Below are 18,000 nucleotides of genomic sequence, written 5' to 3' on the forward strand. Positions count from 1 at the left end.
GAAATAGTGTCAGTTCCCTAATGCATGCAGCTATGGCAGATGATTTAAACTGCCCCTCCCAGCTACACACACCAAGCTGCCTGCTTCAATAAAAAGAATTAAGATGAAGGTGAAGATAAATATTTGTGGATAAGGAGAGTAAAGTGACTTCACTAAAACTACAGGGTAAAACAGACATACTGATGATAATACTGCTTTAAGATATCACGTGGAAGCAACTGTAAACTTAAGTGATTCTTCATAAACTACTGACTAAATGCTGGTATGCTCATCATCTTGCTGATTACAAGCTAGTTCTATATATTTGTACATCTTTGCAAAACCCTTAGCACTTTATATTAGTGGTTTTCAAGGAATGATTTTCAGCTTTAACAACATGCAGTTAGAACTTTATTGATCAAGTCTGACATAAGTAAGATTTTTAAAAAATGCAACAAATCAAAACAGAATTATTTCCAATGTTTAGGAGTAAATCTTCTGTTCTGTCTGTAATTCTGACTACTCACTATCAAATTTCAGTTCCTGACAGGAAGTGAGGACAGCAAAAAGGAGACAGCAAAAAGGAGATGTTATCCACCCAGAACAATTAGCTAATGTTCCAGTTAAATGTACAAAATGTTTCTTCTTTCTGCCAGTCATTGTAAAGACAGAGACTTTAGAAGGACTTTAACAAAAAATCTATTTATTAATTCAATTATTTTCTAGTAGGACTTTCTAATTCTACCTAAGCACATATTTGTTTGTAAGAGCTACAATGTCTTACCCATTTCCTCCCAGAATAGCTAGCTCACCTTCTTTGTACACTGGCAGTAATATTTCCAGGTTATGGTGACTAGGGTGCATGCCCTGGGCACCAGCTTGGCGGGTGCAGGACGACTTTGGTAGGTAGGCTGGCTAGCAGCCCTCCCTCAGGTCCTTTGGTGCTGGGCAGGCTGGCTGGCAGAGGAGACACCACCAGGTGGGCTGGCCAGTAGAGGAGACATGTAGAGTGAGCAATCAGGCCAACAGAACAGACCTGCAGAGGGGCTGATGGGCAAGCAGAGATGTGTAGGGGCAGGGCAGAAATGTGCAAAGTGGGTAGGCTGCCAGAGGAGACACGTGGGGTATGTGATGAGCGGATCAACTGTACCCCTCACCCACACCCCTGCATCACCATGCCCCACATCACCCACTTGCCCTGAGTGCCAAATAGACTTGGTAGGCCTCTGTACACTGGAAAAAGATATACTATGGCAGATCCTCTCATAATGGGTTAAGTATGTATACAATGGCAGTGAGGCAGGCTGTGACATTTGAAAGTTATAGAGGCAGATGTCATACCCCCTACCCCATACTAGGCAGCCTGGTTAACAAGTCTTTGAAGGACCTTTAAGTCCTGCAAGTTTCTGGGGACACAAAAAAGACTGCCATTTTCATAGCATTTTAATTCTTTCATTCATTAGTAACACACCTATTGCAATTGTTTCCTTGCATCAGTCACATTGATGTGATGATTTTTGGAGCCACGGTAGAAACTTACGGGTTTCTTCTCTATCATATAAGTAACATTTGGCAGGCTGAAACATATAGAACTTTGTAACACTTACTTGCACAATGGATTATATCACCATGTGTTATTGCTAGTTTTAAAATATCATCCATGAGGCATACATGTAGAAATCAGAATGTTGCCATTGACTTTGTAAGATGCCACTTTCTTTGATATTGTCCTGGGCAATAAACACTGCCATACCAAATTATGTTTGTGGGGTTTTTTAAATGAATATTCTCACAATCAGAACTTGGACCAGAGAATTTCACTGGCTAAGTTTTCAACCTGTAGTAAATAGGGATGCCCCCAACTTAAGTTCCTAGAATTGCATGATTAGACACTATCCAGCAAAAGTTAAACAATACCAAATTTTACTGATTTCAATGTGAAAAAATGTAAGCACGAGTTTAACTCAACCGTTAAACAAAAGAGATATTTAAGTGCTTAACTTTAGTTAGAGCATGCCTATAGTGTTCTGCTTGGCATTTATATTACATTCTTTTATGTACCACAGTAATGCTTGTAGGACATTTTGTCCCCTTAGCTTCATTCTTTTGTTCTTTTTTCCTTCATCCTTTCATATACTTTAGCCAGGAAGTTTCTTTCAACGGGTTTCATACAAACTTAGCTGAATCTACTTGTAGAATAAAATCTTATTTCTTACATTTTTGGTATCATTATTAAATCTGGGAAGCTCCTTCCAACTGGTTTTGTACAACACTAGCACAATTTAATTGTACAATAAAATCTTATGTTATTTTATACATCGTAGGTATTCAAATTAAATCTAATTAACACCATTTTCAATTTTATTGAAATAAAAATTGTTTCAGGCAACAAAATTTATAGTTCTGACTTGACAGTTAACAGTGCTACCACCACAATATGATGGTTTGCAAAGCATAGTCAACAGGACTTAAGGATAAGGACACAACACTAATGCTATCTGAACAGGAATGGATTCTGATACATCCTGATTGCAAAATTAATTGCCCATCTGTCTAGTTACATGGTTCTGCTGCCTACCTGTAACCAAGTCTGTGTACTCTAGTAGCCTATATTGGACTGGAATAACAGATGAAATAAATCTGTTTTAATATAAGGATATCCTGTAGCTGGCAACTCATTTTAATAAGGGTCCTAATTTAAAAGGTTAAATAAACAGTCATGCTAGCTTCATCCACTAACTTATTTCTGTGGAAACCAAGACTCAAAGAAGTTTTTAATTCATTTTCCTCAATGTGTAGGGTTCTCAGAAATTCCCCTTATCCACCTTAAGGACTCAGTCATATTTATCAGTTTCTTATGGGAATCAGCAGCAGAGGTTCATAAAGGGGGGGGGGGAGAACCTTGACTATTGTTGTCGGTAGATAGAGGTGGGAAATCATGTTGGTCTGAACAAGAGAACAAAGTTCTCTTGGTCTGAACAAGAGAACAAAGTTCCCTCACTTGAAGTCTTCAAGCAAAGGTTGGATACACACTTTTCTTGGATGCTTTAGGATGCTTAGGGCTAATCCTGCGTTGAGCAGGGGGTTGGACTAGATGGCCTGTATGGCCCCTTCCAACTCTATGATTCTATGATTCTATGATTCTAAGTTGTAACCCAATAGCACATTTAACAAAATTTAATTATGGGTATAAGCTTATTTGTGCATGCACACTTCTTCAGATACTGTATCTGAAGAAGTGTACATGCATATGGAAACTTATACCCAGAATTAAACTTTGTTGAGCTTAAAGGTGCCACTGGACTCAAACTTTGTTCTATCACTGTTGATATTCACATTGGGCAGGAATGGTTTGCAATGCATACTGAGGGACACATCTGCCCCAGAAACATATCTGTTTGATATAGCCTGCTTTCTAACTGGAGCCCACTGGCAGGAAATGGGAGGTTGAGGTTGCCAGGTCCAGGGTGAGAAATTTATGGAGATTTGGGGATGGAGCCTGTGGAGAGCAGGTACCTCAATGGAATACAATGCCAGAGTCTACCCTCCTAGCATCCTTTTTTGCCAGGGAAACTGATCTCTGTAGTCTGGAGATGAGTTGTAATTCCTGGAGATCCTTAGGTCTCACCAGGAGACTGCCATCTTTAGCCCACATCCACTCTGTTATAGTGCAGTACAGCAAATTAAATTTCGCTCCATAGCCCTTCTTCTACACCCAAAGCAGTGAACTACGCATCTGTTCCACTTAATATTTCTGGTAAGGCCTTGGAGGAGGAGTGTGTCTCATGGCTTCAATGCCACTCAGCACTTAACACTGATCAGGGGTGGCTGTCCCACCCCTGAGTGCCGCCTCCTCCAACCAGCTTGCCTGTCTGTCCAACAGCCAGCCAATCACCTTCCATCCCCCTCCCCAACCACACCCTCCTCCTTCCACTTCCCTCTGAGGCTTGGAGGCTGCAGATCCCTGCCGTGTAAGAGCTGCCCCTCCCGGTGAGTTCCATAACAGCTGCCTGCAGCCTTTCCAGGTCTTGGGGGGAAGGGGAGGCCATCCGCAGAGTTCTTCCACTCCACCCCCGTCATCTAGCACCCATTGTATTCCTGAATGCAACAGGCTTGTCTCCTAGTCAGTAATAATCTGTGATTGGATGATAAAACACTATCACATACTTGGAAGAATATACTATCTACCCAAATATGATAAAAATCAGAAATAAAATATAGTGCAAGAAATCATATAGTACATCAAATCAAGAGACAAACAAAAATAACAAGTCTTGTGCTCCTTAAAGACACAGTATTTTATTCCAGCACCAGTTTTCATAGACAAGACTGGCAAAAAAAAATTGAGCTCATCTTTAAGTTGTCACAAGTCTATTTATTTTCCCCAGCAGTAGACTAACATGACTCTCCACCCCCGCACCACCCCAAATTAATTATTTGGGTAGAGCTGAGAGTAGCAAACTGGGACTGGGAGTCCAGGGTTCATATCCACATTCAACCACTAAAGTTCACTAGGCAATCTTGGTCTACTACTACTCTTTCAAAATCATCTCACAGTGTTGTTTTGAGGATGAAATAGGAGTGAGAATACCTGGAAAACCAACCCAAACACCTTGGAGAAAGGGATGGAACAAAGATACTATAAGCAGATTTATGTTCTCACTCCCTATGTTTATCGTCTGATAAGGAGAGATGTAAGCTTTGATACCACACATCTCTGCCTTGAGAGAATGTACATCTCATTCCACAGGACAATATTTGGAAGTGGAGAGCAGAAAACAAAACTTACTTATATTTCTTTAGAATGTTCCAAGTGGCTACGGGGGAGGGGGGATGACGACAGGGGACAACAAGGAAGAATCAGGCATGATGTTATTTTAATACAATAGATCTTTCTAGTTACACAGTTTTTAAGGTTTTATTAAAGTGTGTGGGTTTTTATTAAAGTGTGTGGGTTTTCCTCTTCCCCATCCTACAGGATTTGGAATTGGTTGCACTGAAGCTTTTCCCTACTATTTGCCCATGTATTTAGGTGACAGCACTAAGATCCTCCATGTAGACTTTAAAAGATGTCCTTGCCTTTACCTTTGCTGTTGATCAGTTTGACTCCAGAGTGATTATGAGATTAAGCTGTAGTAGCTAGAAGATCTATGTTTTTGCATGAACAATTTGCTTCTTGAATCACGGAGGCTTGCTGTTACATGCCTTAAGAACCTCTAGTCTTCATTTTGCAAAGGGTTCCACATTGTTCAGCTTTATGCCATGATCAGGCAAATGATCATGAAGTAGAACATAATTCTGGAAAACCTGGTTTCTGGAATTATAGCAGCAGTAAATGCTTCTCATTGTTGAAATATATGTGTTCTTAATATTTATTTGTTTGTTTATTTGGAGGATGGCAACCCTAGGCTGAGTTTAGATCTTAGATTTGAACCCCCAAACCCCAGAAGTAAGAGAGATGTGTCACTGTCTCCATATACCACCATTTATTTGTCCTGTACAAATTGATTCTCTTGCACCAAATCCCCAATGTTCAATAGTCTGAATATTTGAAAATGTGAGTCTGGTATCATATATTACAGAGTGATTTTTGTTAAATAATCAACAAACATCAAAAAACAAAGTTTCTAACTTTTCCATTTCAAACTCTGAAAAAATGAGAGAGGGGGATGTCATCTCTACCCATTGCACGACTGCTAGTTGTGCTTTCAAATATGTTAAATATCTGCACCATTTTGACCAGAAGAAGAGTTGGTTTTTATACCCCACTTTTCTCTACCAGAAGGAGTCTCAAAGTATCTTACAATCACCTTAACTTCCTCTCCCCACAACAGGCACCTTACGAAGTAGGTAGGGCTGAGAAAGTCCTGATATTACTGCTCTGTGAGAACAGCACTGTCAGAACGAGCCCAAAGTCACCCAGCTGGCTGCATGTGGAGGAGAGGGAATTCAAACCCAACTCACCAGATTAGAAGCCTTGGCTCTTAACCACTGCATCACATTGGCTCTTGATATTACACTGGTATATATATATTTTCTTTGAACATAAAATATAACTAGAAAATATATCTGCAACCTTCTCCCATGTCCCAGCTAAGTTGGCTGCCACTGCACTTGTGTTTGTACATAATATAAGCTCTCTGTGTGCATGTGTGTGTAAATTGCCAACAAGTTGCAGCCAATTTATGGTGATCCCATAGGATTCTCAAGGCAAGTGACTAAACAGAACTGGCTTACCATTTTCTTCTGCAAACTCTTCCTTGGTAGTTTCCCATCCACATACTTACCTTGCTTAGCTTCCATGATCTGATGAGATATTGTCATATCACTGATAAATGTTTAACAAATTTTAAAAATATATGATAAATAATTAACTCCCACCCATTCGGGAAACCATTCCAGTGCTATCAAAAAACCCCAGAGTTAAGAAAGCTTGCTCTATATGGCAGAAAAAGGTAGGATATAAAGACCTACTAGTATTGTTGTGGTTGTTGTTGTTATTATTATTATTAGATTATTCTGTAGTATACCATTTTATGTCCTTAGTACAAGCTAGACAGTAGCTAATGGCCAACTATCTGTGACATACCACCAGAGTAATATCAGGAATTTCCATGTACATGCTGAGTTGATCTATAAAACCCCAAATGATTTAAAATTAGTGCAAATAATGGACCATATGTTTCCATACACCATATCTGATAAAATTTCCATCTCAGTTTTTCCTCCAGGTGACCCACCATTAGAAGTTGGCCAATGAGGAGAAGATAATGGTACAATAATTGTGAGATCACCTCTCTCAACAAGTTTATCTTTACTTCAACCAATTTGAGACAAGAGTCTATATTTATCCTGTTTGTGCATACCTCTAAAAAACAGTTCGTTTTACCACTTCTAGTATGCCTTGATTATTTTTTCCTAATTTCTAGGGATGGCCAAAACATACTGATTTTTCACTATTTTTGCAATCATTACATTCATCTTCACTTTGAATCGATCAATTCCACTACAGTGCAATGAGCTTTCCCACTGAAAGCCAAGACAGCAGTGTATTCCTCTTGTAGGCATGCAGTGTATACATGCTGGTAAATAATCAAAGACTCACTGGAATTTTCTTTCAATAATTCAACCTTATATTTAGTATATCTGTTGTTTTCTACTTAATCTGCAAACCATAAAATCATTTCACAACAGAAAGGTAGTGCACCATTTTTGTTGATAAGGTACTATTTTTCCGTGAAAAAAAAAACTATTTTGAAAATAATTTGCAAGGAAGACAGTGCAGGACTCATAAACGGAGAAAAAATTAAGTAAAATTTGATGGGCAGGGGACAATGATAAATAAATACATGTGATAACTTTCCAAAAGTCCTTTGCTGGAAACAGACGTAACTTAATGAGACTTTTTGAATGAGTCAGTAAGTAACCATTTAGAAAAGATGCCAAACCTAAAATGAGCAGCTCTTTGCATTATTGTCTGTTACAGTCTGCTGGAAGTTTTCTCATTCCACATGTCAACGAGGGTCATATACTTTAGTAATTTCTATCAATCATTACTGCAGTTTCTATAGATGTTCTCAAAAGATCATAGCCGTAATAATAAAAAATATAAACATCAGCAATCCCAGCATTTAAAAAATCAACTGTAACCCCAAATACCCCAAAGATTCCACACCTCCTGTTGCCCTGCTTTAAAAAAATGAAGCAGTTGCTCCTATAATTTTAGTTTCTCATATTATCTTAAAGCCATCTCATATTATAAAACATGAACAACATTCAGGATGGGCTTGAGGCTAATTTACAAATGGTCCCCTTGAAATGCAATACCAGCAGAAGTTTCGTTAGAATGGAATGTGTTTTGTTCTAACAAAGCATTTAGAGGATGACATTTGTCAAGAACTTGAATGCCAACTTAGATAGTTTGGTCTGTATCAAGATTGTAGTCTGTATCAAGACTGGCAGCCAGAAATATCCTTAGCAAATATTATGATGAAAAGACAGGCTAAAAAAAATGCTTCTCATTCTACCAGATCAGCATGGGATTAGTTCTTGTTACTAAATGTCAGCAGATACCATTTGGAATAAAACACTGATTTGTGGACAGTGAAAAGTTGGCATATTTGCATGATGGATTTACTTTGAAGTTTCCACGTTTTGAAGACCTAACTCTTTTAATCATTTAGACAATCTTCTTGCCCAAAATACCAATCTTGCCAATCTGTGACATATTGACAAGCTTGACATATTTTGTAACACAATCAAAAGCAATTGTCAAGTAAAATGAAGGCATTTACCTATGGATGGAAACGGTCTTTGGCAATCAAGGATGCAGGCAGAGTGAAGAGTCACAGATCTAGCTTACAAACTGTGTTTGCTTGCTTCCAGCACTCTTCCAGTTGGTTCCTGGAATGATCAATATGAATGTTCAGGTATATTTTTAAATCTTTCCCTCATTAAGTTTCCAGTATATGCCTGACTTATCTTGCTATGCTGAAACACAAGATTATTTATAAAAGGCAAGTTGAAACTAATGTAATAATGAGCACATTACATTTCTATAACTGTATATCCAGCTGCACACAAATCAAAAGCATGAGATGTTTTCCCCAGTATATCAGTAATATATATATAAATCCCAGTGAAGTTCATTGGACTCATTTCTAAACAAGCAAAAACAGGATTGGGCTGTTGCTTGTGTTTGCTGTTAGTTCAAAATTAAGGCAAAGCTAAACTGGAAAATTGATAATTATTACTCTCTTGTAATAATACCTACTGTAGTCCCATAACATTACAAAATTTATTTTACCTCCTACTAATTAAGCCCTTGTGAGCTTAAATGGACTCAGGGGAATGGTAGAGTACAGGAAGGCCTGAGGATCATTGTCCATAGGGTCGCAATGGATCGGACACAACTTCGCAACTAACAACAACAATTAAGCCCTAAACCAAAGAATGCAATATTCAAGATTTCAGGTGTCATTAGATTTTTACTGCATTTACCTATGAGATGAATGGCATGCTATATTACAAGGCTGTGTTCATTGAAATTATCTTTTATCCTTGCTTAGTTCAAAACTGGCATCTGCCTAAGAGTAGTAATCACAGTTATCTCTGGACACAACAACCAAAGGGTTTACCAGGAACTCCCAGTGAAATGTATTAGCATTTAAATAGTTTTAAGTTCTTGTTAAGCCCTGAATCAGATGGTTCAGACTATCCTGATTTTGTTAGATCTCAGACGCTAACCAGAGTAGGCCCTGATTTCTACTTAGATGGAAGTCTAGGGTTGCTATGTAGATGCAAGTATTGGCAAACTATCTCATGTCTTGAAAACCCAAAAGGCAGTTTTGATTTGACAGCATGTTCTACCACCATGTTCTTGGTCAACTGTCCCTGTTGTTTCAACAAGAAGAATAAGTACCAATGGACAAAGCAGGGTGTTTCTGTACAGTAGCACATCCAATCCAAGAATTTGCTTCTACTGCCTCTGAGTTTTCTAGGTTCCTAATGTAAAGAATGACAGAGCTTTGGGACTAGATTATTTCACATTCTTGGGTCCTAGGCAATATAGTTACCAACTCCAGGCTGAAGAATTCCTGGAGATTTACATGTTGGAAAATTATCAAAGACCCATTTGAATTTTCTTTTAATTATTCAACCTTATCTTTAGTACCACTGTTTTCTACTTAATCTGCCCACTGAATTCTGCATTTCTGCAGACCATAAAAGTAATTTCACAATAGAAAGTTATTGGATCTTTGGAGGTGAAGCATGTGGAAGCAAGAGCTTAAGGAAGGTTATGACTTCAGTGGGATATAATGTCATAGAGTTTATACTCCAGAGCAGTCATTTTCTCAAAGAAAATTGGTCTCCAAAGTCTGGAGATCAGTTGTCATTCCTGGAGATTTCCAAGCCAAACATGGAGGCTTGGCAACTCTGGCAAACACCTGACCTTGCCATACCCTGTGGCCAGCCCTGCCTGAAAGACTGCCACTACACTGAAGAGGAACTTTCTATTCCCAAATCTTTGTCCTACTGTACATCATGATGCCAAAAAATCTGTCTTTACTTATAGTATCAGTGACTCACTATGCAAAGCCTTTGTCAAAGATACTAAAGTTGTTTCCATATTGCTTTAATTAAACTATCATGTCTGTGTAAGAAATGTTATCATAGTATAATGGTCTCCTGCTGCTACATAAATGCCAAAGCAAAGCTGGAGACATTTAAAGCAAACTCTTGAAACAAAATGTTTACTTTCAAAACAGGAAACATCAATTCTCCCCTCCATGTTTTATTGTAGAAACCAAGGTCCCACTCTCAAATATACATACAGGAAAATCCCATTAAAAACAATGGGTTTATTTGCATCAAAATATACCTTAGGGCTATTTTTGTAACTCTTACTCAGTTGATCAATAAAGACACACATAATATATTTCAGCAGAATACTGACATGATATCATAACAAAAGTGACCAACAGCTACATCCACACTGGCTAGCTACTAACGATATGCAAAGATATAAAAGTTACCACTATTTTCTACGTATCAATTTCTATGCCAGTTATATAATACTGAGAAATAAAGTGGTATAAAAATTGTGGCTTATGAGCTACAAGACAAGCTCCTCTACTCTTCCCTTTGTATCAAAAATGCTGTTTCTAGTTAACCTGGTATAGGGTTGCTTACCTCTTGATGAGGCCTGGAGATCTCCCAGAATTACAACAGCTCTCTAAGCAACAGTGATCAATCACCCTGGAGAAAATGGCTGATTTATTTATAGTTTAATTTATATAATGCTCCTCTCAGACTGGCCGTCTTGGAGGGTGGATATTATAGCACGAGACTCTGCTTAGGTCCCACCTTTCCCCAAATCCTACCCTCCCCATGCTCTACCTCCAAATCTCTAGGAATTTCTCAATCTGGAGTTGGCAGTCCTAACTTGGTGGGAGCAGTGAATGAATGGAAAGTTGCCAGTTATCCATCACAAAATACAGAAACCTACAGTCATCTCCTAACCGTGCCAACACAAATTATTTGAAACGAAACATACTGGTGTAGCAGCCATATAGCCCAACTCTATGCAAAAGTTCCCAGAATATCCAATGGGATTGCTTCATTTCCCAAGTTTTATATGCTAGAAATATATACTCGTCACCCCTTGATATAATCAAGGTCGAGATTTCTAACTTTATCAAGCACACAAAATGTCCTCTAGCACTTGAGAGAGTAATTGGTTTGTTGTATCATCAAGCACAATAGTTTCATGTATCTGAAGTAGGATGTTATCAAGAAAGATTATCTATGACTAATCTCTTGGAATTTGTCTTTAACTCTATCAGGTGCTATCATGAACAGAGTAAGTGGGTTAAGTCAGAGAGTCAGTGTGGTGTAGCAGTTAGAGTGTCAGACTACGATATGGGAGACCCAGGATGGAATCCCACTTTTGCAATGGAAGACTGCTGGGGACCTTGGGCCAGTCACACACTTCCAGCTTAATCTACCGGACACGGTTGTTGCGAGGATAAAATGGAAGAACAATGTAAGCTGCTTTGGGTGGGATATAAAGTAAATAAATATATAATAAACAAACATGTCCAGAACTGAAGTGAAATTATATTATTGTGCTGTTATTTGGTTACAATTATTAGATATCAGTTATACATGTTTTACAGACTGTTTTATGTATTGTTCTCTGTTATGATGTAAACCGCCCTGAGCCTCCGGGGAGGGCGGTATATAAGTATGATAAATAAATAAATAAATAAACAAACAAACAAACAAACAAATAAATTTAGAAAATACTGGAATCTGATTTATAAAAATACAATTCTACGTATTTATGTTTTGGCTTTTATTCTACTCTTTCTCGAAAAGACATTAAAGAAAAGACATTAACATAACATAATATAACAAACATAACATAAACAAAATGCAGATTCTTCCCAGAAAATTGTTTGAGACAAAATCCTATTCCTCAGTCAGGAAGCAACACACATGGATTTCAATGGATTTTTTTATCTATGAAACTTACTTCCAAGTCTATACAGCTGGTTTAAACTAACAGCCAATAAGTACTTAATATACCACCAGATGCATCTTTGGTATGACATAAAATATGATATTGCTCCAAAAATGTACATAACTTAATGCAGGTTAAATAGCACAACCTGATCTTGTAAACAATTGTCTTGGTTATATCTGGAGCTTCAGGGAGCCAACTCACTGGAAATGCTGGGAACATAAAATCTGAGAAAAAATTATAAACAACTCTTGCCAAAATCATGCCTTCTACCCAGCTGTGAAAGAAACGGGAACCCAGTTATACCATGACTAAAAAGTTACCATTCATTGCCACACCAACTGTCAGCCAGCCAGCCACCCTCTTCCAAAGCTCTCTTAGCATACTAGTTGACCCAAAGAAATCATTTAGTAATCACTTATTTCCTTCTAGAAGAGGTGAGGGTGCATCCCCAGGCAGAATTTCAAATAGATGTTGTAACCAAAATTTTCTATCTGGTTTAAAGTGACCCCATAATCAATTTGGTATTGACTTGAGTCACAAGTGTACTAACATGTTCAGACTTGATTTTATGTTGTAAGAAGAGATTAGGATGAGCCAAATAGGCATTGTAATATGAGAAGCAAATATTTAGTAATTTACAATGATGCCACAATAAATTTTCCTCATTTTAGTAAGACATGCAATGTGCAATACAATCCTAAATTAATACACTCAGAAGTAACTCCCACTGAGTTCCATGAGATTTACACTTTAATATATGTGTTTAGAATTATACCCTAACAGTGCAATCCCAAAATGGAATACAACCTTTCTAAATCAATTGAAGTAAATAGCCTCAAAAGGATGGAACTCTGCAGAGAACTGTAATCTAATGTGGATTGTGGATTCTATGAGCAAGTGAAATCAGTAAGTATGTGTAGGACTATAGCCAATGAGCTCAATTGCAATTCATAGAATGGATCTTTCCTGCCTACCCATGCCGCTTTTTCCATTTCCTGAAAAACCACGCTATATTACAATAGTATGTGTAATTTCTTATTACAACAATATGTGAAATGCTAACTTGGGGCTGAACTCAAAATCCAATGATTTGTTCTAAGAGACAGAGTTGTAGATTTTTGCTAAAATATACTAACTACAGAAACAAATCTAACAAAGAGTCCGAATTCTGACTTTTGTGCAAAAAAAGGCAAGCAACTAGAACAAAGCCCCCCCCCCCCCAAGAAAATAATTTAATTTTGGGCAATCAGTAAATTTGCTTCCCATACCAGGAGATGTAAGAGGCTTATTTATTTTTAATTAATTAATTAAATACATTTATATATTTTGTAGACTGGTTTCTCCAGTCAGTCGAATTTACTCACTTCAATGACTACTTATCCTTCTACATACATAGAAGACAAACGTTGCATGATGGGAAAAGGATACTTTCCATTCAATCTGTAAGCCACTTAAAATTGATTCCATGTGCTGGCATTCTAATCTGGATCAAAATAAATCCATTTGGTCACAGTTCTATTAATTTCAACAGAGGAAGTGCCTGTATTTAAGACCACGATTTATCTCAAAAAATTCCCTAGTTATGGATACATTCTCTCTCTTATCTCATTTCATCACACTTTTGTCACTCATCTAGATATGTTAATCTTTCCAATGCCTACTTCCACTTCCTAAAGCATTTTTAAAAATGCTCGATTTGCACATTTTGTTACAATAAAATTTATCTGTTTGCGGAAGGAAGGAAGGAAGGAAGGAAGGAACTGTAAGATTGTCTGTTCCAGATTTTGAAGGAGACATGTTTAATCTCTGCTGGGTAATAAGCAGGTGAAAAACAAAGGAGATGCTTTCAGATAATGAGGATTCTCCATGCTGTTTTCATCTTTCATTGCGGAGTCATGTGTGTTGGCGATAGAGCTTCCAAAAGTGGACATTTTGTATGCACTTTCTCTGTTTTTTTGGATGTTTCTTTTTCACAGATGTTCTGAGGTGATTAAGCATTGGCTCTTGGGGGAGTGGTCATCACAGCTGCCATGGTCACTAGTCATCCCTTTGAGTTCTTTTATTCATGCACATTCATTAAGGCTATTAAGTGCTATGACAGTTAAGTAGCAATAGATCATTATAATATAATGCTATACTGGTTTAGTGCTATTACCAATTTTTTAAAATCTGTCCAGCAGCACAGAAGGGGATAAATGCTGAGAAAAATGATATCTGCAAGGGACTGATGGTAGGAAAACGGCACTTCCGTGGGCAAAACCTTTGTATCTGAAAGCAAGGTGTTTATCCAGTGCAACATAGTTCTGTTCAAGGCGTTAGCTTTCATGTGCCTGAACACTTCCTCAGATGTACATAAAAGCTTATACCATGAATAAAACTTTGTTGGTATTAAAGGAACTACTGAACTCAAACTTTATTCATGAAAAATATTACACCTTTTTAACACAGTCGTTCCAATAATAGATATGGAGGAGTACAAACAGTAGTATACTATAGAATGCAGTGTTGGTTCTGCCAGATCCTTATGCTGGTATCCTGAAATCAATTTTGCAAGTAGAAAAGGATATACATCGCAGACATGAAAGCAATAAAAAAGGGGAGCAGCATAATCTTCTCAAGAATTGTATTCCTTTAGTTTTTTTCCTGCATAGATCATTAAGGTCCCACCATATTAAGTAATGGCCTCTGTAGAGAGAGAAATCCAAGGTTTCAAGGGATATTAATTATTAATACAGTGAAACTTGTAATACCAGTTAGTTGAAAGAAAGCTGAACATTTTATTATTTCAGAGTTTAATTTAGTCATCAAGGGTTACTCACCCTCATGTTTATAAATTATATAGAGCAAGAACTTAACTCCCCCAGATTAACCTGTTTGGAAATAATAGATGATGAAAGGGGAGGTTTAAATATGTGACCAGCCTCAAAAGATGATTTATGAGGCAAACCCTCATTCTTTCAAGAACCTGCAGGTAAAATATAATTTCTTTTTGCGTCATAGTAAGCTAAGCAAGTTGATAAGTTTCTGCTAGAACCTATATGTATTTGTCCATGCGGGAATCTTATATCTACAGGGATGGGTAACTTCTTACAGACCCATTCTCTTCTCCCTGTAGTGGTCTGGGAAAATCATTGCATAAATTAACCCATCACATATGGTCAAATGTCAATCTAATGATGCAAATTAGTATTGATGCTCATGTACTCAGGCGTATTGCCTGAAGCAACATCCAAGAGAAATAGAGAGAGATAACATAAAACTGTTACTACTTGAAAACTTTTCAATTAAATGGGAACAGATAAAATTGCTTCAGTGGGTAAAGTGGCCCATGGGTCACAACTTGCCCATGTATTCTGCACTCAGTGTCCTCCATCCCTAGTTAATTTTAATTTCCAGTACAGTGGTACATTTTATGACATTTCATTTTTTAAAGTTTCTTCAGATTCAAAAAAAAGTATCTTGGGGCATTTTAATAGGGGAATTAAGAATTATAGCCTACAACATTGTGTTTTTCTAGTTCTAATATTCACCTTTCAAACTGGCCATTTTCTCCAGGTGAACTAACCTTTATTGCCTGGAGATTAGCTGTAATAGTGAGATCTCCAGTCACTACCTGGAGGTTGGCAACCTGAAATGCTATGAAATAAATATACAGAGCATCCAGAACTTAAGTTTATATTGCAGCTATTCCAAACAAAAATCAGACTGTAATGATAATTCAAAATTATGACATTCCTCAGGCACTTCAAAAGTCATGAAGAGTTTGCATAAGCTAATTATGATTGCTGAAAAGTTTAATCAGGTTGCGTTTCCATTTACAATTGTAAAATGTAATAGAATATTTGTTCAGGGCAGGAAAACATAATTTCCTTAAATGTGATGCAGATTAGTATACTAACTAATTACAGAGAATCTATACCATCCACTTATACTTGCTATTTAACTTATCTGAAAATCTCATCCAAATATGAACAGGGTCTCATCTAACAGGTTTCAAATGATGATATATATTTCCACATAAAGACCGTGCAAGGAACACTACATAGTAATAACTCCAGTGCAGCAAACTAAAATACTAGTTCTAGTAATTGGGACATTCTAGTCAGCGCCATTCAGATTCCCGTTGCAATTGCAAAAGGCAAGTGTAAAATGTAACATGATTGTGTCCTGTCCTAGTTCTTAAGGGCATGACGAACAGCACAATCCAGTCATACATGCTAAACTAAACACTGCTAGTTTAAGGAAGCAATCCTAAACACATTTAGTTGGAAATAACTCCTATTTTATTCAGTGGGGCTTACTCACATGAAAATATTTTAGGGATCACAGCCAAATTAGAGCGAAGACTCTCCCTGAGAAATAACTAAACGAGAAGAGACAGAATGTCCCTTCTCCCTTTCAGCGCTAAAGCAAAGTGAGGACAATTGGATACTGCAATTAAGTGACACACTGTAACATATGACACAGATGAATGATGGTATCTAAAGCTGTTCTGACTTCATCAGAAGAGAAATGCCTTTCCCCTTTCCTTTAGTTCAGTCCTTTAATATGGTTTCCCTTTCCCTTTTAAGTTGCTTTTACTATTGTGCCCTTCTTTCCATCATTTGTTCACTAATGACTAAAGGCTAGCATGCATTGCTTCTGTCCTTATACAGAAAACTTTTGTGTTCCTTTAGCAATTTGTGCAAAAAGAAGGCAGATTCTTATCAATATATCAACAAATGTAAAGCTCCAAGCCAGGTATACTTTCTATTCCAAGTTTCTGAATATAGCAGAGTGTATAAATTCTTTTGAAATTGTCTGAGCCGTGATAAATTATTTCAAAAGTGCTTGTGATGCCAGTGAGGTTAACTGGGTTAATGTGGCATGGGTGTTCATCAGCAAGAGGTAATGGACAATGAACACAGAGCAGAAACATATCTCCTTGTTATGTAACACTAACTGCCCAATGCTACCAGAATTATCCAGGGTGCCTGATAAATTCATTGACACAACACTGTATGATGCTGGTGCAGATGGTGAACCATATTATGGTTTCCACACTCTCTGCAACAGAATAATAAAGCCACTAAATGGCATATGTTTGACCTTACACATACATGCAGGAGAACCATCAGATGATAGTTTATGCTTTACTTGGAGAAACTTGCGAGGCAGGTCACAGTAATGAAAAATTCCTGAATTAATCAGGATGGTGTAAGATTCCTGAATGTCAGCTAGGAAAACCTGAGCTCAGATCCCTACTCAGCTACATACCTGCTTGGGTGGCCTTGGGAAAAATGTCTTGGCTCAGTGTTGTGAGGATGAAATGGGATAGCCCCACAGATACTACACTGAGTTCCTTGGAAGAAGGGCTGGCTGCAAGCATCAGATGTAGTAAAACAGACATCCTAGTGATTAGCACCCTGGAAGTGGAGAGGGACAGGTGCTAAGGCCTTCAGTCTCTCTCAGGCTGGGAAGTCTTTATTTCTAAATTCAGATGTATTTATGACACTGCAAAGTTAGTGCTGCAACTACATTCAGAACACCAGCATCTGTTGGTTGTCCCAGTTTGCAAGGGTGTATTCCTTTGACCATTGCCCAATCTGACTGGACAGGGGCTTGAAGCGTTGGGAAAGTTGTATTTTATATTGTTATCGCCATGTTGATTATACTTTGGGGATTGTATTTTTCAACATTCCTGGGACTATATTGTTATTTTATTAGACGTTTTTATTGTGAACCGCCGTGAGTCAGTTTGCTGAGAGCAGTAGTATACAAATAAATAATAATAATTCACTGGCTTGCATGCTAGCTTCCTCAATCCCAGCCTTGCAGAAGTCTTCCACAAGAAATGTTTTACTCTTTCAAAAAGGCTCCCGGTTGAGAAGTTCCTGGATATTTTTTTTTGGGGGGGTGGAGCCTGTGTAGGGTGGGGTTTGAAGAAGAGAAGGGACCTCAGGAGGGTGCAGTGCCATGGAGTCCATCCTCCAAAGCAGCCATTTTCTCCAGAA

The 18,000-nt window shown here is 37.8% G+C and overlaps 1 long non-coding RNA gene across 2 annotated transcripts in view; it reads right to left on the reverse strand.

Moving 5' to 3' along the window:
- The window catches only part of LOC143841270 (uncharacterized), a 621,460-nt gene that overhangs the window by 571,325 nt on the left and 32,135 nt on the right, over positions 1 to 18,000 (reverse strand). For both annotated transcript variants that reach the window (XR_013232647.1, XR_013232646.1), the window contains exon 2: positions 8,274 to 8,382. This is a non-coding gene — a long non-coding RNA (uncharacterized LOC143841270). The remainder of the gene's footprint in view (positions 1 to 8,273; positions 8,383 to 18,000) is intronic.

This window comes from Paroedura picta, chromosome 7 (assembly GCF_049243985.1).
Source record: "Paroedura picta isolate Pp20150507F chromosome 7, Ppicta_v3.0, whole genome shotgun sequence".
Classification (NCBI taxonomy): Eukaryota; Metazoa; Chordata; class Lepidosauria; order Squamata; family Gekkonidae; genus Paroedura; species Paroedura picta.